The sequence below is a fragment of the Neovison vison genome, chromosome 13, assembly GCF_020171115.1.
Source record: "Neovison vison isolate M4711 chromosome 13, ASM_NN_V1, whole genome shotgun sequence".
In the NCBI taxonomy this organism is placed as follows: Eukaryota; Metazoa; Chordata; class Mammalia; order Carnivora; family Mustelidae; genus Neogale; species Neogale vison.
In genome coordinates, this window is record NC_058103.1 from 117,964,412 (window position 1) to 117,986,548 (window position 22,137).

At 39.9% G+C, this 22,137-nt stretch overlaps 2 protein-coding genes across 5 annotated transcripts in view; one reads left to right on the forward strand and one right to left on the reverse strand.

Annotated features, from left to right (window-relative positions):
* Positions 1–6,006, reverse strand: part of HMG20A (high mobility group 20A) — a 75,175-nt gene extending 69,169 nt beyond the window's left edge. For both annotated transcript variants that reach the window (XM_044232058.1, XM_044232059.1), the window contains exon 1: positions 5,702–6,006. The gene's annotated coding sequence lies outside the window, so the exon portion shown is untranslated. The remainder of the gene's footprint in view (positions 1–5,701) is intronic.
* Positions 6,007–6,577: 571 nt separating this feature from the next.
* PEAK1 (pseudopodium enriched atypical kinase 1) overlaps positions 6,578–22,137 on the forward strand; it is a 332,635-nt gene continuing 317,075 nt past the window's right edge. For all 3 annotated transcript variants that reach the window (XR_006381652.1, XM_044230658.1, XM_044230659.1), the window contains exon 1: positions 6,578–6,690. The gene's annotated coding sequence lies outside the window, so the exon portion shown is untranslated. The remainder of the gene's footprint in view (positions 6,691–22,137) is intronic.

Below are 22,137 nucleotides of genomic sequence, written 5' to 3' on the forward strand. Positions count from 1 at the left end.
AGCCAGAAACCTTCATACCCATCCTCACCCGATCCTCCCCATATCTCTAGTCTTGTACCTAGCCACTTACAGTTCCCTCTACTACCACCTCCTTGCTTCCATACTCTTGCTTTCTTCTAGTTCCATCCAAAATACAAATTCTTCAAGTCTAAGTATCTCCTTTTTTAAAGATATAATTCACATACTTCTTTAGTGTACAATTTCAGTGTTTTTTAGTATGTTAGTATACAGGGTATTTTAGCAACAAGATTGTACAACCGTCACCATTATCTAATTCCAGAACATTTTTGTTACCCCCAGAAGATTAGCAGTCACTTCCCATCTCCCATCCCTGGCAACCTCTAATATACTTTCCATCTCTATGGACACCTCATATAAATGGAATCATACATAATGTGGCTTTCTGTGTCTGGCTTCTTTCATTTGAGTGTAGTATTTTGAGGTTCATCCATACTATAGTATGTATCACTACTTCATTCTTTTTTATTGATGAATAATATTTCTTTGCATGGCTATACTACACTTTGTTTATTCATTCATCAACTGATGAACATTTGAATTTGTTTCTATTTTTTGACTTATGAGTAATGCTGTTATGAACATCTCCATGAGAGTTTTTGTGTGAAAAAGATATATATTTAAGTTTATTTATTTGATGGAAAGAGAGAGAGTACAAGTAGGGGAAGCAGGAGGCAGAGGGAGAAAGAGGCTCCTCGCTGAGTGGGGAGCCCAATGTGGGGCTTGATCCCAGGACCCTGGGATCATGATCTGAGCAGAAGGCAGATGCTTAACCAACTACCCAGGCATCCCTGTATTTTCAATTTCTTGGGTATGCAAACTATGAGTGGAAATACAAGTTAAGTACCTCTTGATATCTAAATCTATTTTTTCTGAGTTTAGATAGCTTGGGTTTTCTTTCACAATGCAAACAACTCTATACTGACCTCTCCATCCCACCTTCACTCAAACACTTGAAGTCTTCCGAGTCTACACATTAACTGCAACTTACTTCTTTCCAATTAAATTGAGGACAGGGATCAACTCTCATAGTTTTGATCATACAGTAGTTTTAAAATATATGCATACTGATACAATGACACCCTGAGATGCTCACAAATGTGAAAATGAGGACTCATTTATTCCTTCATTTGGCAGACATTTGAGTTGTACACTGGTCACTCTGCTTAATGTCGGGTACAAACAGTGCACAAAAGTTAGTAAGTTCCATCATACCCCAACTCCACAAATAAGCACTGAATACTTATGATATGAATAGCATTGTTTCAGGTATTTCAGCAGACACAGGAATAAGATATGGTCTGCAGCCTTTTATGGCAGTACATAAGCTCTATATACAGAAATAACAACGACAAAAAGCAAACAGCCCCAGCAGCTCTGGATGCTAAATGCCATAAGGCAAGTACAAAAGGCTCTGGAGAGTCAATGGTCAGAGCATACATGCTTGAAAGAGTGGAGTGAGAAGGACTGACATCAAAAAATACATCCTGAAGTTGAAGGTGCCTCCAAGATGATGGCATTTTGATAGATAGGGAGTCCTAGGAAAAGAGAACATTTTTAAGGCAGAGGATAGCAAGAACAAATATTGAAAGGCTGGGTATAGTACAGAATTTTTTTCAGACACCAGTCCAGTTAGGAATGTGTAGACAGGTAATGAGTGAAGGCTCTTGAATGTTAGGCTTAGTATTTAAATAGGTTTAGAAAAATCATTTGAAAGTCTGTAACAATTCAAATTACTTTGGTGTACTCCTTAATCTTTTCTTGAAACTTTTCTATCATATATATTTTCTAAAGTGGTCATAGATATTAGAGATCTCTCCTTCCAACAAGGGATAAAAAATAAAATCTTAATAGCCAAGCACGTTGATGGGAGAAGGTATAATTTCAATATCCTGGCACTGCATCTACATACTTTTGGGGACATCTAAGGCTTAAAACACACTTGTAGGCAGATCTTAATGGCCAAAAGAGCAGAAGCAAGACTGGGAATAAAATAATTGCATTCATTAAGCTCCTACCACCAGGCATTGTGCCAGGTGATTTACTCAGAATATTTTCGATTGACCAAACAACCGTATTTAGGTTTACGGCAACTGAAGCTCAGAGAGGTTAAATAAATTGCTCAAGGTAACCAAGATAGTCAGCTCAGCTAGTAAAAGGTGGACATCAGTTTTGAAACCAGGCCTCACTGGTCCTCTACTTTCTCTACTGATCACTTTTATTTGCTTTTACTATATAAAGGAGGCCAGAATGGTAAGTTTATGATGCACGCATGGATGAAAAGGACTAAATATTTAACAGAGGGGATTTAATGGTTTAGAGAAAAATCAGGCTGAAATATTCAAAACTGGTTTTAGAATGGTTTAGAGATCAAGATAAAGAGAGATAAAGTTTAGGGCTGCTTCTCAATCCAGTATGAACAATGATTATATGATAGATCTTATTTAGGCATACCAAGGGAGCAAGAGTCTACTTTTCATTTGGACACTAAGAGAGTAAATTCCATGAGAATAGGGTTATTTGTCACTGGTTATTACTCACTGATACATCACAAGTCCCTAGAACAGGGTCCATCTCACAGTGAGCATTCAATAAACTTCTGCTGACATAATGTGGTCATGTAAGGGGTATTCTCATTAGAATACTCCTGAAACAGAGAGTATTCTGTAGCCTGGGTGGCTCAGTGGGTTAAGCCTCTGTCTTCGGCTCAGGTCATGATCTCAGGGTCCTGGGATGGAGTCCTGCATTGGGCTTTCTGCTCGGCAGGGAGCCTGCTTCTGCCTCTCTCTCTCTCTGCCTGCCTCTCTGCCTACTTGTGATCTCTCTGTGTCAAATAAATAAATAAAATATTAAAAGAAAAAAAAAGAAATAGAGATAAAGATAGCAGAGTAGTAAGCTTAAAAATGAAGTTGCTAGGGTACCCTCTTTAACACTCAACCCCAGGGTAAAAACAAACTACCAAAACAAATATACAAAAAAAGCAATAGTTGTAAAACATCAGCATGATTTTACAATGAAAGGTGGACAAAAGAAATTAAAAGACACTTTTGCACTTTATACAACACCTAGGACTCTGTGGATAATGAGATTCAATGAAATGGAGTCCAGAGTTTTGACCTATTATTTTAATGTTTTAAACTTTTGTGAGCAATATATCCAGGGGCTGTTTTTGGAAAAGAAAAACGGCTATCTAATCTGAGTACCCTAAAAGTACCAACAATTTCTTTCTTATAGATGGCAAGCAATGGAATGAAAACCTCAAAATCATTAACTCAAAGAAGTAGCAGAGTACACTTCCATAAGTCTTTATTTTTCTAATTTTGATACTATGTTTCTATTAAAACATATAAAAAAAGCTGCAACAAAGAGCACAGAAGGAAAAAGAAAGTCTTTGGAAGATAGCAATCCTTCCTAAAGAGACACTTTTAAAGATTTAAAAAGAATAAAAGCAGGTTTCACAGACTTTTTCCTCTGTTTTTCACAAGCTTTTCTAATATTTCTTCTTTGATGGAACCAATGAATAACTACCACTTATCACAAAACGTCTTCTTTCAGATATGTGCTGTATATATTACTTTCTTCAGAACAGACAGTTCTTCAAGCTGCTCAAGTCTTTCACAGCTGCAGCAATTTTTCTTATTTCTGTTATACTGCAATTCTTCCCCAGAATATTATAAAGACCCAATAGAAAAAAACTCCTTTGATCTCTCGTTTCCTAAAGGCAGTACTATGTATCTCAATCAATATTTGAACTAAATTCTCTCTATCTTTTCATTTAGTTCCACAATATTTGCTTACTTCAGTAATTCCTAATACTATAGTTTAATTTGTCAGGGTGATCATATCATATTTTCTTCTGTATTACATTAATATGATAGTGAGCATTTTCTTTCTAATCAATTAATTAATACTTGCTTGCAGCAGTCTACATGTCCTGAACCTTCAATTAATCATAACATAGACATTATCAGGTCTTGCTTTTTCAGTTACTGCAGAAATTTTGTAGTCTTTCAAAAGGTAACTCACTGATTTTAGGGTCTTAGTTTTGTTTTTTTTTTTTAATGTTACAGAAGGCTAAAACACATATTTTTTCCTTATTGTAGTATTTGGTTTAAAACATTCTGTAATAAACTCTAAGTGAAATAACTTTTTAAAAGAACTAGAATTAGGGTGCCTGGGTGGCTCAGTGGGTTAAGCCTCTGCCTTCGGCTCAGGTCATGATCTCAGTGTCCTGGGATAAAGTCCCGCATCGGTCTCTCTGCTCAGCGGGGAGCCTGCTTCCCTCTCTCTCTCTGCCTGCCTCTCTGCCTACTTGTAATCTCTCTATCAAATAAACAAATAAAATCTTAAAAAAAAAAAAAGAACTAGAATTAAAACAACTGCAAATTCTGAGGAGAGAGTAGGTAACAAATACCAAAGGAAAAAATACACAGGCCTTATTCTTTTTAAAATCCTTTAAAGACATTACAGTTCACTTGGTATTCTAAAATCACTCAAGTTGAGATCTCATAGGCTCCAGATTGATTCCTTCAGTACACACACACACCCCCACACACACCCACACAGTGATACTTGAATAGAGAAGCCAAGAAATCTAAATTGTTGAGTATTTATTACCACTTTACATATCGTTTCTTATAAAGCATTGAGACCATAGGAAAAATAAAAAGTTCTGTCTTATTCACCTTTTGTCCTCTGTGAGCCAAATGTCCTGCATGCTTAAAATCTAGCTTAGTATCATGGCCCTTGCACCATGGTTTGAAAACACAAACAGCAGATACCAGTTTTTAATCGGTGCTGAAATTAATTAAATTACAAAGGGGAAAAATATACCAGCGCACAACTCTCACAAGTGCTACATGAAAGTTACATGTAAGAATTTTTAAGGTTAGGGGAAGTTGTTTTCAGGTACAGGGCAAAAGCTGTAGCCTCAAATCAACAGGTCTAAGAATTTAAGACCCTAATCGTACCAGTTAAGGTAATACCAAGTATTTTAGTACTTCAGTAGATACTTCCACTCTTATAAGGTGAAAATGCCTCAAAACACTGAGTCCTATAATAAACCACCTCCTTAAAAGAGCACGTACAGAGTTCGGGTGGCATGCCAAGACAGAACACACCACTATACCTCACTCAAATAAGGTTGGACTTGAGTAGGGGAGCAGAGGTAGAGAATCCATTAATTACACAATAAAGTATGTCTTGTAGAGCGGAGTAGTTTTAACGAGGGTCTTCGAATACTGTGATGAACGCATTAAACAACTGGGGGGAGGAAATTTTCCATCTTACACGTGGAAATAAAACTCAAAAATTCTGACTGGAGGCTGGTGATTAGCACAACTTTGTGGAATAACCTAACTTTTCACATAAAACACAATCCTAAAACTTTAACAGGAGACCGTCTATGCAAATGGCACCAAGTACCACCTTTTCAAGCCTTCGCCGGCTCTGGAAGTGGGTCGGACACCCCCAAACCATCACCCTACCCCCACAGGAAATGAGTTCTGTCTTCCCCCTCCCCTTGGACTGCCTTCCTCCCTTCCCCCAACCGGAAGTGAAGCGCCCCCATTCAGTCGGCCTCAAACCGAGACAAACCAGTAACAACAGCAAAAGAGAGATGATCCTCAAGGGGGTGAAGGGCACCTCCACTGGGGCCACCCCGAAACTCGCCGTGCTTACTGACCTGCTGACGATAGGGGCAGGCAGGGGCCTGGGGCCTATAGAAAGTCCCTTGCACAGAGGACAATTCCCTGAGCCCCTCTCAATCGCCTTCACTCTTCTCACTCCGTCGCCTCACAGCATGGAAAAAAATTCATCCGCAGCACTTTATTTTGACATATTTTCTTTCCCTTTACCTAGTCGCTTAACCATCGCCTCATAGGTAACTTTTCTTAGCGCAGTAGCATTTAAAATTGTTCCGGTGGGGAGAAAAATCGAATATTATTCCCCACACCTTCAGAAAAACGAAGGGATTATTTTGTTCAAATGCGGCGAAGGACTACGTGATTACGCAAGGTGAGTCTTACTTTCGCGGAGGTTTCTGGGAGCTGTAGTTTTTTAAACTGCTAAGGCCTGCAGAAAGGAATCGGTAACTGCTATATACTGTAATCCTTGGAAACACATGTTTTGTATTCGAGGGCAGACTGATCAAGGGACTTCGGCACCAAAAGGGCCAATACTCTGTTGCCCTTTTCCTCTGGAACTTAATGGAACCAAAATTTCCCTTCACTTTGCACCAAGGTCCTGCTCGTCCTGCCCTCTTCCTTTGGCCACGCCCCCGTCACCAATCAGGTGCCCTCATAGGCTCATCCTCTGGAGGTAGGAACGCGAGAGGAGGGGCGTCACGGTGACTCCTCCCGCGGGGCCGAAGTGAGGCTGAGAGAGGGGCCGACGGCCGAGGGCTCGTGCGCGCGCGCGTGCTCTCCCCTAGGGAGCGCGGCGGCGAGTGTGCGCGCAGAGGGGTGGCGCGCTGGGCTGGGAGGAGGCTGGAAGGCTGGTGGGCTGGGCGGGCGGCGGGCGGGCGGCCGGGAGCGCGCGGCAGACTCGGCGGCGGCGAGTAGTTAGTTACTTGTTAGTCAGTGTCAGTTGCTCGGTGGAGGCGGCAGCGGTTACCAGGAAGGGGACGGGACGGCCGGCGATGGTGGTCACCACAGCGGCATGTGCGCCTTTCAGGTAACGGGGGCAGGGCTCCCCGAGTCCCCTTGGTTCCCTTCTCCGGCGCCGATTTGGGGGACGACGGTCGTCCTGGAGCGAGGGCGCTGACCCGGGGGAATCCGGGCGGGGCGGCTCGGGGTCGAGTGGCGCCGCCGCGGGGGCCCAGGCGGCCGGTGTGTCCCGCCTGGCGCGGGCTCTGCGGCCGCCCCCGAGCCCCGCCGCCCCCGGGGCTAGCCGCCGCCGCCCCCGCCCCCTACCGCGCCGGCGGCGGCGGCCCCAGTAGCTCGGCGCCCCCCAGAGGAGGGAAAGTTGGGACCTGGAGAAGAGGGACGCCCCCGGGCGCGGCTGGGAGGCTGCTGGGGAAAGTGGAGCCTGTAAAGAGCTGGATGCGGGGAGACTGGGACAGGAAGGGCTTCTCTCTCTCTTTGCTAAGTCTACACGGTCAGCCTGTTCCAAACCCGGGCGGATCCGGAGCAGGCTCGCCGGCCGCGCCGGGACGAAACCCGGGGGCTCTTTGCCCACTCCTTTGGCCCTGCGGTTTGTGAGGCCCCTAACGTGCGGGTTTGCTGGGTTGTTTGGGAATTTTCAGTGGTTCGGTTGGTCAGTCTGTTTCTCCTTTGCCCTTTGACTCATCCGTTCTTGCTACTTTTCTTACCTCCCGCGTTGAGGACTAGCAGTCTGAACCTCCATCCCTCCCCCTCGCTGTCTCTGCACCATCGGTCTGAGAATTTGATTTCGTTTTTCGACCTTTGACAATGTTAAAGACTGCTGAGAGCAACAGGAAGGAGATTTCCCACCTTTAAATGGTACTTTTTCGCCATCCGTTCCCCCCCCCCCCCCCCGCCCAAGATCCAAGTTTAGGAATTTGAGAGCTGTGGAATGGAGTTATTACAAGGCTGGCGTTGAGGGGATAGTGACGAGTTAAAAGAAAACTATGATTTCATCTTTATTGGCTTTGCTATAGAAAACCTAATACATTTTTCTTCTGCCTCTGTTAAATGTGGTAAGATTAAGCGTTGAATTAAGTATTTGGAGACTTACATAAAAGGCTATTTTTAGGTCATTGGATGATGTATGTCAACAGCTTTTCACCTGAATCGTGTTTGCCACCAGGATTCTGTTTTGGGGCCTGTGTACTGATTTTTTGTTCAGCCACAGCGTCTTTTTATCCTGATAAATGAAATAATGTAGGAATGTGTGTAGTGGGAGAACCCATATTTCTCCCTGTAGTGTGAAAGTGAAAAACGTGAATTATGCACAGGGGTAAAACTTTCCATGAGAAGTCTTGGATAGTTGTTGCATGATGGCCTCTCCTGTAATCTCGGAGCTTTTCCAGATAGCTCAATTCACTGACTACCTTAATTACTTTCTGAAGTGCCTGTCACTTCTTCTCTTCTGTGACTCTTTTAGTAAGCTATAATGGCAGGTATGGTACATTTTTGTGGCTTTGAAGATGGGAGTTATAGCTTTGGCCCAGAGATTAATAGTTAACAATGGAAGCAGAATTCATACCATTCCTAGTGAGTTTTGGCTATGACCAACTCAAAAACTATGTGAAAAAACAAACATCTTTCCATAGCTGTCAGAGGGGGAAGTATTTTATCATGTCTTTATTTTGGAGACTCTAACTTGATCATATTATGTGGGAAAAAAAAGTCAAATGATTTTCTTTGAGGCTTTGTGATGTGTGGTCCTCCTTTCTATCCTTTATCTCCCTTTTAGGGGCTGCTATTTATGTTTGGCTGGGTTCCAGGATGGGAAGAAAATATTTTGGCGAAAGGAAAAGATAAGATTGCTTTGAACTGTTATGGTATTATGAGTATTCCTTTTACCCAGTACAGAGAAACTTCCTTGCTAATGTTTGTACCCCATTAACATTCTGTCAGAATTCATTTTTAAGAGTCTGCCCTGAGGCCCATAAAGAAATAATGCCACTTCATAACTGTTTCTGACAATCACATTAAAAAATGTGTTCCTGGAATGCATTATATGTGTACTCATATAAACATTTATCTTTGTACATTTATGGTAATGTAAATATTTAAGTCTGAGAGCTTAAAAACTTTTATTTGCTTATTTGCATACATGTTTTGCAACATCTAACCGTGCCAACCGTATTTGCCAAATAAGCATCAGCCATAAATTCATGCTTTGGCACATTTCATATAATAACTCTTCTAAATTGCTCCATGGTGAAGCATCATGAGATTAGCATTTGCTTCATGAGAGAGATTTGTTGTTGTTTTTAACTGTAATGATGTGCTGTTTAAGTGGAACAGGTGCTGGGCTCTAGCTGTTTATGTTGAAACCTGCCAAATCATACTCTTTTGTTGGTTGGGTTGTTTAAGTAATTTAGGAACCAGACTGTGGCCCCTGGCATGCCAAGAGTGAGTTCAGGGTTCCGTATCACTGCTGCAAATCCCTGTTTTACTGTAAGAAGCAGGTGTGTTTGATGAGCTTTGCTTTCTCATTGCTGTTTTCTCTGTAATTCCTAGTCCTCACCACCACCACAGTCCTTTCATTACTAGAGCTCCTTGGAAAGTCTATAGGCACATTCTTTCACTGATGTTTTTCCTTGTAGAACTAGAAACTCTAGGAACTTTCAGGCCAGGAATAGATAGTTCATATTTATTTGACAAATGTTTTGATTGCCTTTTAAGTGGTAGGCTTGGTAGGCCCTGAGTGTAATGTAGAATGATGTTCCTTCTTGCAAGCAGTATACAGTTGAGGAGTAGAAGATAGTTGATAACTGATAATTAACAGTGTGCTGTGATCTATGACACAGGTGTAAGTAGATTCCTATGGGTAGAAGCACCACCTGTCTGAGAATTGGGGTGGGGTAGGTGGGAGTAGCTGACTCAGACTTGAGGTGGTTGGGAGGGGGAGTCCTGAAATACATCCTCGTGGGTTACCCAAGCTAATCTTCAAGAGTAGGACTTAACTACATGCAGAAAAAGGGAGAGGATGTTTTATTTATTTATTTTGATAAAAGAACAGTTTATTTTGCTCCTTAACCCATCTGGCCTCCCCCTTCCCTTAACCCTGTCACCTCAATATATGGAAAGAACATTTTAGACTAGCCCTGTCCTATAAAAATATAATGTGAGCCGCAAATATGTCATATACATGTGTGAATTTTCTAGTAGATGCATTTAAAAAAAGTGAAATTCATTTTTTAAAGATTTTATTTATTTATTTGACAGACAGAGGTCACAAGTAGGCAGAGAGGCAGGCAGAGACAGAGAGAGGGGGAAGCAGGCTCCCCGATCCCAGGACCCCGGAATCATGACCTGAGCTGAAGGCAGAGGCTTAACCCACTGAGCCACCCAGGTGCCCCTGAAATTCATTTTAATAGCAGATTATTTAACCTGATATAGCTAAAATATTATCATTCAACATATAATCAATATTTTGAAAGTATTGAAATATTTGACATTCCCCTTTTCATACTAAGTCTTCAGAGTCTGGTATGTATTTTAAATTTAAAGCACATCTCAATTTAGACAAGTCACATTCAAGTAATCAGAAGCTACAGGTGGATAGCACAGTTTTCAAACAGGGGCTAGTGAAGTGGCAAGAGGCCAAATCACTGAATGCCTTGTCAGCCAAGTTAAGGAGCTTTAACTTTATCCTGAAGGCTGTGAGGATTGAGTGGAGGAAAAATGCTGTGATGGAATCAGGTTTGTGTCTTAGACATATCCTGTTGACAGTGAAGGGAATGCTGGATTAGAGAAGGGCAAAACTAGAAGCATGTCAGGTTAGGAGGCCATTTTTGGTGAGAAAGGATGAGGGATAAAAAGGGGCAGGGTTGGATGTATAAGAGATCGAGTAATATCAACAATACAGGGTAAATAATCAGGTTTTGGAGTTCAGTAAGGTTGAAAATTTAGGATGATTTCACATTTCTGTTGGGAGCTACTGTATGGGGCAAGTGAAGAGAAGCCAACCATCTGTACCAGACAGACCAAAGATGAAAAAAGGAAACTATGAGAGATTTGTCTCAGAAGCTGAGGGAGGAGAGAGTATTTCAAGGACTAGGAGTGGTCAACGCTGTATCCTGCCATGAAAAGGCCAAAGAAGATAAGGACTAAAGAAAATTTCTGAGACGTGGTGATTAAAATGTCATTTGTAACCTTTGCTAGTGCAGCTAGCTACATTGTAATGCATTCAGGGGGTTAATAGTGAACAACAGAAGCTTAGCTAATTCAGGGCTAATACAGTGTTTTCTACAGAGAACTGAAAAAAGGTATTGAAGATTGTGACTGAATCAAAGAACTGTGGAGTCCAGGCTGGGTCAGGAACATGAAGCCTGGGAAGGATGATTCAATTAGGAGAAAAGGAAGGGCATGAAAGCTAGATCGGTGTCACTGTGATGCTGAAGAGCTAGTGAGGAGGGAGCAATGATGTTAGCTTTTATTTCTGGAGTACCTACTACATGCTAGACACTTTACCACCTTATTTCTAATTCTAACACTAACTCTACAGTGTAAGTGTTATTAACCTTATAGTTTTTCCTTTGCCATTCTCCATCAGATGAAGAAACAGGATTAGAGAGGTTAACCAATCGGTCCAGAGATATACATTATCAAGTGATGAAACCATGATCCAAAGCTTATTTTTTTTCTCCAAATCATATTCTTCTTTTTAAAAGAGTTTTCATTTTTTTAAGTAAACTCTAGGCCCAGTGTAGGGCTTGAAGTCACAACCCCAAGATCAAGTGTCAAATGATCCATCAACTGAGCCAGCCAGGCACCCCCCAAATCATATTCTTAAGGCAATAAGACAGAAAATGTCATAGTGATGAGAAGTCGTTGAAAGACATTGGCATGTTTAATTTAGGATTTCAGAGGTATGTCATTCATTTAACAAATGGTTTCTAGGTGTACTGATTGCAGTAGCAAACCAAACACAAAATCCTTGCCCTCATGAATCTTACATTCTAGAGAGAATAAGACAGACATTAAACAAAATAAGTGAGAGTTATTGTTATGTTAGAAGGTGATAGATAAGTGCTATAGAGAAAAATCGAGCAAGCAAGCAAGCAAGCGGGAAAGGAATGCTACAGAGTCTGTGCACTTTTAAAGAGGGTGTCTGGGGCGCCTGGGTGGCTCAGTGGGTTAAGCCGCTGCCTTCGGCTCAGGTCATGATCTCAGGGTCCTGGGATCGAGTCCCGCATCGGGCTCTCTGCTCGGCAGGGAGCCTGCTTCCTCCTCTCTCTGCCTGCCTCTCTGCCTACTTGTGATCTCTCTCTGTCAAATAAATAAATAAAATCTTTAAAAAAAAAAATAAAGAGGGTGTCTGGGAAGGACTTGGGGAGAAGTGAGCAAAGACTTAAAAGAAGTTAGGGGCATACGAGGTAGAAGCAACGTTTTACATTGGTCCTGAATCAGAGACATGCTTGGCCAGTGTACCTGCACTGGGCTGAACACCAGAAAAGGTGGTAAGGTCAGAGAGATAACTGGGTCCAGATCTCCTAGAACCTGTAGGCCACATTGTAAGCACTTGGATGTTTACTTTGTGCAATGGAAACTATTACAGGGTTTTGAGCAAAGGAGTGACATGATTGGATTTATGCTTTAAAAAACGTCACTCTGAACCATTGTGTCAAAAGTAGTCTAAGGAGGCACAGAGTAAAATCAAGAAGACCTGTTAGGAGACTCTCCTAAAAAAATTCAGTTGAGAGATAGTCTTGGATCAGGGAATTGAGAAGTAATTGGATCTGTTAGATTTACAAAAGAGTTGCACAGATAGTACCGAGAGTTTTCTTATACTATGTTTCTTAATCTTCCCATTATTGACATTTTGTAATAGACAATCCTTTGTGGTGGGGGTTTGCCCTGTACAGTAGGATGTTATCCAGCATCCCTGTCCTTTATCCACTAGATGCAAGTACCATATCCACAGTTCTAACAAACAAAAATGTTTCCAGACATTGCCCAATGTCCCTTATGGGGCAAAACTGCTCCTAATAAGAACCACTACCATATATCCTTCACTGTGTTTCCTCTATGTTAACATCTTATATAACATTTTTCAAGCTAAGAAATTAACATTTGTATAATACTTCAGTGGAACTCCTGGTTTTATTTGTATTTTACCAGTTTTTCCACTAGTTTTTCTCCATTCCATTATTTATACCAAGATATTACATTGCTTTTAGTTTTCAGGTCTCCTTTATCTCTTCTTGTTATTTTCTTTTTTCTGCTTTATCTCTTCTTGGTCTTATCTCTTATGACCTTGATACTTTTAAAGAATACTAGTTAGGTATTTTGTAGGATGTTCCTCAGTTTGGGTTTGTCTGATGTTTTCTCATTAGAATGGGGTTAGGGATTTTGGGGAGAAGAATACCATAGCAGTGAAACACCCTTCTTATAGGAGATACCTTATAGGAGATAAATGATACCAACATGACTTATCGCTGGTGATCACTCTGTTAAGGTGTTTTCTGGTAAATTTCTCCACTGGAAAGTTATTTTTCCCTTTCCTTACTCTCTTCAGTAGAAGCAGGTTGCTAAGTCCAGCCTACACTCAAGCGGGGGAAGAATTAAACACCTACTTCCTGGAGGAGGAGAATCAGTGAATTTTGACATATATTAAAACCACTATAGTAATTGGTAAATATTGGAGGGGGGGATTCTTTGAGGCTTTGCCAGTATCCTGTTTCTCCTCACTAATTTTAGCATTCATCAGTAGATCATACTGATAATAATTATTGCTATTGTGTTCTAAAAGTACCTCTTTATTTTGCTAATTTTTTCTGTATTTATTAATTGGAATTCTTTTGTAAGGAAGACTTGTTCTTTCTCGTCTGTTTTTCTGTTTATGTGCTTAATCATTTATATCAATGCCAGTTCATGGATATTTATTTTAATCTTAGGGTTATAGTTCAGTGCTAGCATTATTTATTTTATTGACCAAATTATCCAGCTTTTGTCATTGGGATCTCTTTTAGGTTGACTCTGTGCTATGCCATACACCTTTCGTTTGTGTGTATACATGTACACGTCTCTATTCTCTGGTACTACTAGATGCTTCAGGCTCATTGTGTATTTTTCCTGCAATAGCCCTAGGCTCATTTTTTTCAAGAATCTGTGGCTCCTTTTATCAGAGAATGGTATTCTGAGGCCAAGCTCTGGATGCTAGGTGTGCTTGTTGCTACTTGATGTCACTGCTTCTGGGCACATTCAGTGGACAGAGAGGTAGGAAATATACGTATGTATACTAATCCATGTATACACACATACCTGCATTTGTTTCTGTGTATAAAAGTAGGCCTGCATTTATACTTATGTGACTCCAGTTGGATATGTTTGGATCCAACTATCTTTGCTAATAGATTGGATATAGAATGTGAAAAGAGAGTGGTCAAGGATGACTCCAAGGTTTTTGGCTTGAGAACCAGAAGGATGGAGATGTGAAGACTGTGGGCAGAGCAGATTTCTGGGAAGAGTTCAGGAATTCTTTCCCAGACTGGCTAAGTGTTTGAGATGTCTAATAGATATGCTAATAGGATTATCAAGTCAGCAGCTGAACAAATGAATGTGGAGTTCAGAGGAGAGTGGTCCAGGTTGGATACATGCGAGTTGTCCATATAGATGAGATCAATGCCTGAAGAGTGAATGTTGATAGAGAAGAGGTTCAAGGACTGACCCCTGGAACAAAACAGTCAGAGAGATGAGGATGAGTAGTTCTGCAGAATGTTAAGGATTGGGGTATAGTTACAGGGTGGATTCCATATCCATCATTAATAAATGCTTGTTATTTTCTTTTTTTGTTTTCCAATTTATTTATTTTCAGAAAAACAGTATTCATTATTTTTTTCACCACACCCAGTGCTCCATGCAAGCTGTGCCCTCTATAATACCCACCACCTGGTACCCCAACCTCCCACCCCCCCGCCACTTCAAACCCCTCAGATTGTTTTTCAGAGTCCATAGTCTCTCATGGTTCATCTCCTCTTCCAATATACCCAAAAGCACATACCCTCCCCAATGTCCATAACCCTACCCCCCTTCTCCCAACCCCCCTCCCCCCAGCAACCCACAGTTTGTTTCATGAGATTAAGAGTCACTTATGGTTTGTCTCCCTCCCTATCCCATCTTGTTTCATGAATTCTTCTCCTACCCACTTAAGCCCCCATGTTGCATCACCACTTCCTCATATCAGGGAGATCATATGATATTTGTCTTTCTCCGCTTGACTTATTTCGCTAAGCATGATACGCTCTAGTTCCATCCATGTTGTCGCAAATGGCAAGATTTCGTTTCTTTTGATGGCTGCATAGTATTCCATTGTGTATATATACCACATCTTCTTGATCCATTCATCTGTTGATGGACATCTAGGTTCTTTCCATAGTTTGGCTATTGTGGACATTGCTGCTATAAACATTCGGGTGCACGTGCCCCTTTGGATCACTACGTTTGTATCTTTAGGGTAAATTCCCAGTAGTGCAATTGCTGGGTCATAGGGCAGTTCTATTTTCAACATTTTGAGGAACCTCCATGCTGTTTTCCAGAGTGGTTGCACCAGCTTGCATTCCCACCAACAGTGTAGGAGGGTTCCCCTTTCTCCGCATCCTCGCCAGCATCTGTCATTTCCTGACTTGTTGATTTTAGCCATTCTGACTGGTGTGAGGTGATATCTCATTGTGGTCTTGATTTGTATTTCCCTGATGCCGAGTGATATGGAGCACTTTTTCATGTGTCTGTTGGCCATCTGGATGTCTTCTTTGCAGAAACTTCCCGACCTCAGCCGCAGCAACATCTTCCTAGAAACATCGCCAAAGGCAAGGGAAGCAAAGGCAAAAATGAACTTTTGGGATTTCATCAAAATCAAAAGCTTTTGCACAGCAAAGGAAACAGTTAACAAAACCAAAAGACAACTGACAGAATGGGAGAAGATATTTGCAAACGACATATCAGATAAAGGACTAGTGTCCAAAATCTATAAAGAACTTAACAAACTCAACACCCAAAGAACAAATAATCCAATCAAGAAATGGGCAGACGAAATGCTTGTTATTTTCAAAGCATTGAGCTGTTTTGGGGGTTAACCTTGCTTCCTTCCTCCATAAACTTACAATCTAGGATGAGACAAATTACAGACTTAAAAAGAGTAGCAGTGGAAGGCAAGTCCTGGATAATAGTACAGATACAACATCCTGGAGAAGTCAGAGGACATGGACAAAAGAAGGGAACAGAAAGTGTGCCAGTTGCAGGTCGACATTAACGCAAGCTTGTCTCAGTAAGGGAACTTGCCAGGGCTTCATGCCCACAACTAGTAATTACTGACAAGCAGAAGCTCCTCCATGTGTTGACCTTGGTTTCTTAGGTGGCTTCTGCTCTTAGTGCCCTGCCATTATAAAGTTTTGGGTTGGTAATTGTACCTATGGTTGTTGGCTGTCAATTAAGCCACTCAATGAACTGGTTAGGAGGGTTTCTGCTGCAACTCACTTTTTAACTTTAAAGATGCCCTTTGCCATCTTTTCATAATCAGTGGGATTCAACTCAGGACTGCTTAACACACTGAGCCACCCAGGCGACCCAGGACTGCTTAAGATGAAGTGTTTTCATGCAAAATAAAGCAGCAGTGGGCTTCCCTTCTTCTGTGAACATGCTTATTTTTTGACTGCTTCTTAAATGATCTTTGACATTCCCATTTATCATTTGGTATTAAAGTCATACCCAAAATACATTTATAGAACTTTAAAGTAATTTAGACTTGTAACCTAGTAAACTGAGGTTTTAGTAAGATATTTTAATTTTATCTCCTTTATACTAAAAATGAATAGGCTTTCATTGCCTGATGAGAAGAGGTAGTACAGGTATCTTATGCGACAGATAAGGGGTACCTATAGAATAATTATTTCTCAGTCCCTCTTGAAGAATTGTAAGGAAAATAAGGGATTTATCTGTTTTATAGGATAGGGGGCAGAGAATTGCAGGATTCCATTTTCAGTTATTCCACCAAACTGGTTGGCAAAGCTGTCGCCTACTTATGGACATGGGTGTGTTGTATTTATTTGTTGTGAGAAACTTAAGCATATGCTGAGTGGAAAGAGACTCTTGCACTTGTCTTGTTAGCAGGGTCCCTAGCACATAACAATACTCACAATGATTTTGGGTGAAAGAAGTACCTAAGATCCTTGAAGACATGAAGTAAGACATGAAGAGTTAGCTTGGTCAAGAAAAGTTAGGATACTGGGGCGCCTGGGTGGCTCAGTGGATTAAGCCGCTGCCTTCGGCTCGGGTCATGATCTCAGTGTCCTGGGATCGAGCCCGGCATCGGGCTCTCTGCTCAGCGGGGAGCCTGCTTCCCTCTCTGTCTCTGTCTGCCTCTCTGCCTACTTGTGATCTCTGTCTCTCTGTCAAATAAAATAAATAAAATCTTAAAAAAAAAAAAAAGAAAAGTTAGGATACTAAAACTTTAGTTGTCTAAATCAGAATTAGGGCAAAGTAAAATAAATCTGTATGGTAACATCCTCATTTTAGACTAAGCCAGACAAATACTACTACTGTAAGATTGTGATCACTGTTTTTCAGGTGACCCATAATCCTCCCCTCTAGTAGTAGAGTTCTTCTAGCTTAGGAGTCAAACTGCTAGAATTTGAATCCGGTGCAACTACATACCAGATGTTTGACATTAAGTTTGTTTTTTGACTATTCTTCACTTTCCTCGTTTGTAAAATGAATATTTCTACTTTATGAGTTTGTCAGGTGAAGTATGGATAGCAAACACATAAATGTTTCGATATAACTGTTCACTTAATTTGAACCGTTACTCTAAAAATGCTGAGATGCTAGTATCTTAAAGTTTTTCATTTTCTAGAAAATCATGTATGCTGCATGATAATCAAGGGGGGGAAGCCCCATGTGAAAAAGAGAAAAAGACTAATGGAAAGTATACTAATATATTCACAGTGATGTGTTGGAACTAAGAATAATTGGTTCTCTACTTTTTGCTGTCTCCATATTTTTCCTCTTAATTTGTTTATCAGATTTTTGTTAAATATTTAACTATAAGCCAGAAATGGGCTTTCAAGAGCATATTACTTTTTGAGCATTCAACATTGCGTTATGGATTAAGAACATAGATTCTAGACCTAGACGACATGGGACTGAATCTCATCTCTGCCACTTATTAGCTGTGTGATCTTGGGAAAGTTATTTTATTTCTCTATGCCTTAGTGTTCTCATCTGTGAAATGGGGATAATGATAGTACCTAAGTCAGAGGGCTTCTAATGAGCTAATATGTACAAAGTGCTTAAAATAATGCTTGGGGTATAGGAAATACCTTGTATTTGCTGATAAATAAAGGATAGAAAAATTACACTTAAAAATTAATGAAAGATTTTAGCTTTCCAGTATATCTATAGGTTAATCCGCAAGTTTTCCTCTAACTCTCCTATCTCTACCTTCCTGAGCTGCTTTCGTTCCACTGATGGTGGAGAAGCAGGAACACTATTTTTCTCATAAATTCTTTGTATGACAGGAGCATTTTTCATTGTTTAAAGTTAGGATCTAACTCCTCACCCTCTCATAATTTTCAAAGTAGATTCAGTTACTTTCATTACTACAAGGGGAGATGCCATGGTACAACATTTCAATATTTTGTAATAGTCAATTGAATATTTCAAAGGCTGAGAAACTGTCTTCTTCCCAGGTGTGCAACAGTTTTTATAGATTTTATTTGGATATGAAGTAGGAGTAATTGTGGGAGTTGGTGTGAAAGAAGATTTAAGGCATTGGAGAAGCAAGAAAAAAAGTATTTTCCTGATGCCAGTTCTCTCCTTGACTTGAAAATTCTTTTAGCAATAATATCCCTAGACTATTTTTCAGCATTTGCCTATTAAGGACTGGCTGTATTCACAATGTTGAACCTTACAACTAAATATTTCAGGTAGACTGACAGATCTTAATTCAGCTGTTCGTCCTGAAGTTAAAAGAGGTTATTGTTTTCCAAAATCAGTGAGGAAATAAGTATAAGAGTGATGAGATGTCCAGAAGAGAATCCTGTGGTTTAATAACCTTTTTTCTTCTATGCAGCGTAAGAACAAGTTTACTTTGTTTCTTTTTAAAGATTTTATCTATTTATTTGTCAGAGAGCGAGAGTGCTCGAGCACACAAGCAAGGGGAGCAGCAGGCAGAAGGAGAAGCAGGCTCCCCACCAAGAGGACCCTGGGATCATGACCTGAGCCAAAGGCAGAGGCTTAACCCACGGAATCACGCAGGCATCCCTGCTTTGTTTCTTAATATACAAATGTAACTTGTGGAATGACAGCATCAAAGAATATACAAATTGCACCATCAGTAGCATAGAATAACTTATAAATACAGTAGTTTCTAATTTAGGGAGCTGAACTTTTAGTATTAACTTAGATTTTACTTCACATGAATATTTTTATTAAACATATGCAAATAAAATTTGAATTCTATTATAAACGCAACTTGTTGTTTTGTTGTCGGTTTTATATTCCAAAAGTCTAACAAAAAATCTTGTCATTGAGAAAAGTTGTGTTTTGTATTCTTTTGTAAAAGGCACATATAGGACTTTGTAGCTGCATGAAAACCCTCTTATCCTTTATAGGACTGTGTGGTCTGCATTTTCATGGACTGGCATTCTGACTAGGAGACTGAGTACTGTATGGAATGACTTCCTTCTAATGCTCTGTCCTTTTAGCTTCAAGTCTTATTACCTATCAAACTACACATCTTTATTTTTTTATTTTTATTTTTTAAAAATATTTTATTTATTTATCTGACACACAGAGATAGATCACAAGTAGGCAGAGAGGCAGGCAGAGAGAGAAGGGGAAGCAGGCTCCCTGCTGAGCAGAGAGCCTGATTCCGGACTTGATCCCAGGACCCTGAGATCATGACTTGAGCCAAAGGCAGAGGCTTAATCCACTGAGCCACCCAGGCGCCCCAAACTACACATCTTTAAAAATTATAAGCTTTTATGATAGGGAAAAAGTTAACTTTTATTGTAGAAAATAAGTAAAAAGGAGAAAATCTGCTATCCTACCATCAAGAGATAACCAGTACTGATAGTTTGGTGCCTTTCCCCCATTTTTCTGCATGTATATATATGTTTCAGAATGCCTCATTGACATCATGCTGTGTATGGTAGAGATACATACAGCTTCTGCGTCGGTTGTAGCCAGTGCAGAAAGCCGGTCATACTGTGAGAGAGATGTAGGAGCTGAGACTGGCCGAGGAGACAGACACATGCTCACTTATAGGAGATACTTTGCTTTTAGAGGAATTGATAGTTTTCTGTTTTTCGTATTGTTAAGCTAAATTTGAATAATTTAATGCGTGTTTGAAGCAGCTCCACTTTTTAATAATCTCATAACCTGATTTTTTTCTGATAATAGATTATGGACATTTTCCTATGTCATTAAAAAAATTTCACTTCTTCACCATCTCATGCTCACTTTCTGATAGAAAACTGACAATAAGAGAGGATATGATAGCAGAATAGGCCCTTGATAGTCTCAAAGAATATATCTCAAATCTCTTAGGCATATCTATTAAGGACTGGTGCTGTTTGATAAATAATAATTCATGCCACAAATGAAATTTCAGATTTTCTAGTAGCCACGTTTTTTTTTAAAAAATTTTTTTTAGAGATTTTATTTATTTGACAGAGAGAGAGCACAAGTAGGCAGAGAGGCAGGCAGAGAGACAGTGAGAGAGAGAGAGAGAGAGAGGGAAGCAGGCTCCCTGCTGACTAGAGAGCCCTCTATCCCAGGATCCTGAGATCAGGACCTGAGCCAAAGGCAGCAGCTTAACCCACTGAGCCACCCAGGCTCCCTCTTGTAGCCACATTTTTAAGAGTGCAAAGAAGCAGGTGAAATTAATTTTAATGATACATTTTATTTAGTATAACTAAAATACCATCATAACATATACTCAGTATAATAAATTGAGATGTTTTACAGTTTTTTTTCTGCTAAGTCTGAAAATCTGTTGTGTATTTTCTACTTACAGTACATCTCAATGCAAACTAGCTACATTTTGAGTGCTCAGGAGTCACATGTGACTAATATTAGCACAGTCCTGGAGCATATAATTTCTCCCATAAAATACAACAAAATAGCACTTTTCAAGTACTTTGGAGTGGGTTAGTATGAGAAGAAAACTATAAAACCAAGTTGCACTGAGGATGCTGAGCATTCATTCTGGTGTCTTATGAGATCTTAAAACTTTGCCTCAGTATGACATATTCCTGTATTTAGGGACCTTCATGTTACAGAATAATGTTAAATTTGTAGTCATGTAAAGGTTTACTGTGTATACTTACCTGTGGCTATTCATAGAATAGTCAATAAGATCAATTCCATATTCCAAGGATTTAGGATAACTAAGAGTTTGCAAGTACACTTCGTGGTTTAAGACCTGAGGACAAATGTATCCTTCCTGGTAGAGAGTGCTTTTATGAAGTGAGTAACAAACATGTAGTGTTACATATGTAGTGTTACATATGCGTATACAAAATATGTATATTATATACACACATGCACACACATTTATTTTAATCCTCATTGTTACTCTGAAGAAACAGTAGCAATTAAAATCAATCTTTTAAAAATGAATTTGTGGCATGATAAGAAAGATGTGGCATGATAAGAATGATCCCTAAGGTTAGTGAAGGTTAATGAATATATAATATATAGTAGAAGAATAAAGAACATGCTTTGCTTTTACTTATTTTTTTTAGGATTTTATTTATTTATTTGACAGACAGAGATTACAGAGATTACAAGTATGCAGAGAGGCAGGCGGAGAGAGAGGAGGAAGCAGGTTCTCCATGCAGCAGAGAGCCTGATGCGGGGCTCGATCCCAGGACCCTGGGACCATGACCTGAGCCAAAGGCAGAGGCTTTAACCCACTGAGCCACCCAGGAGCCCCCAAGTTTTGCTTTTAATTTAGCTTGTGATCATGTGAAAAATTCTCTAGTATCTCTAAGCTTTATTTTGTTCTGTAGGATGGAGATAATTCTGCCCTTTTTTCTTAATATGATTTTGATTATCAGATGATTATCAAATCCCAAATTATCAAATTGGATGAATGGAGAATAAAGGTACATGTCTTATTCATCTTTATGTCCCCAGGACTTAGTATAGGATTTGACAGACTGGCACCCAATAAATATTGTATTCAAAGTCTGAATATATGTAAAAGAGCTTCCTAAACTGAGAGTGCTGCGAGTGGAAGTTCTTTTGTTTATTTGGTTTGTACTGTTTCTTCATCTTTAATTTCTTGACAGGAATATGAGAAATGTAATAGTTAATATTTCCCCATAAACTCAGTAAATAGGACTGCATGTTGTGATTGTATTTTTACTTAACATTATTATTTTATTCACCAGATCTTGTCTATAAATATGTGTATCTCTAAAATATGTTATAATTATCTTGTTTTAAAAGATGTCTAGCACTTAAATATATTTTTTTAAAT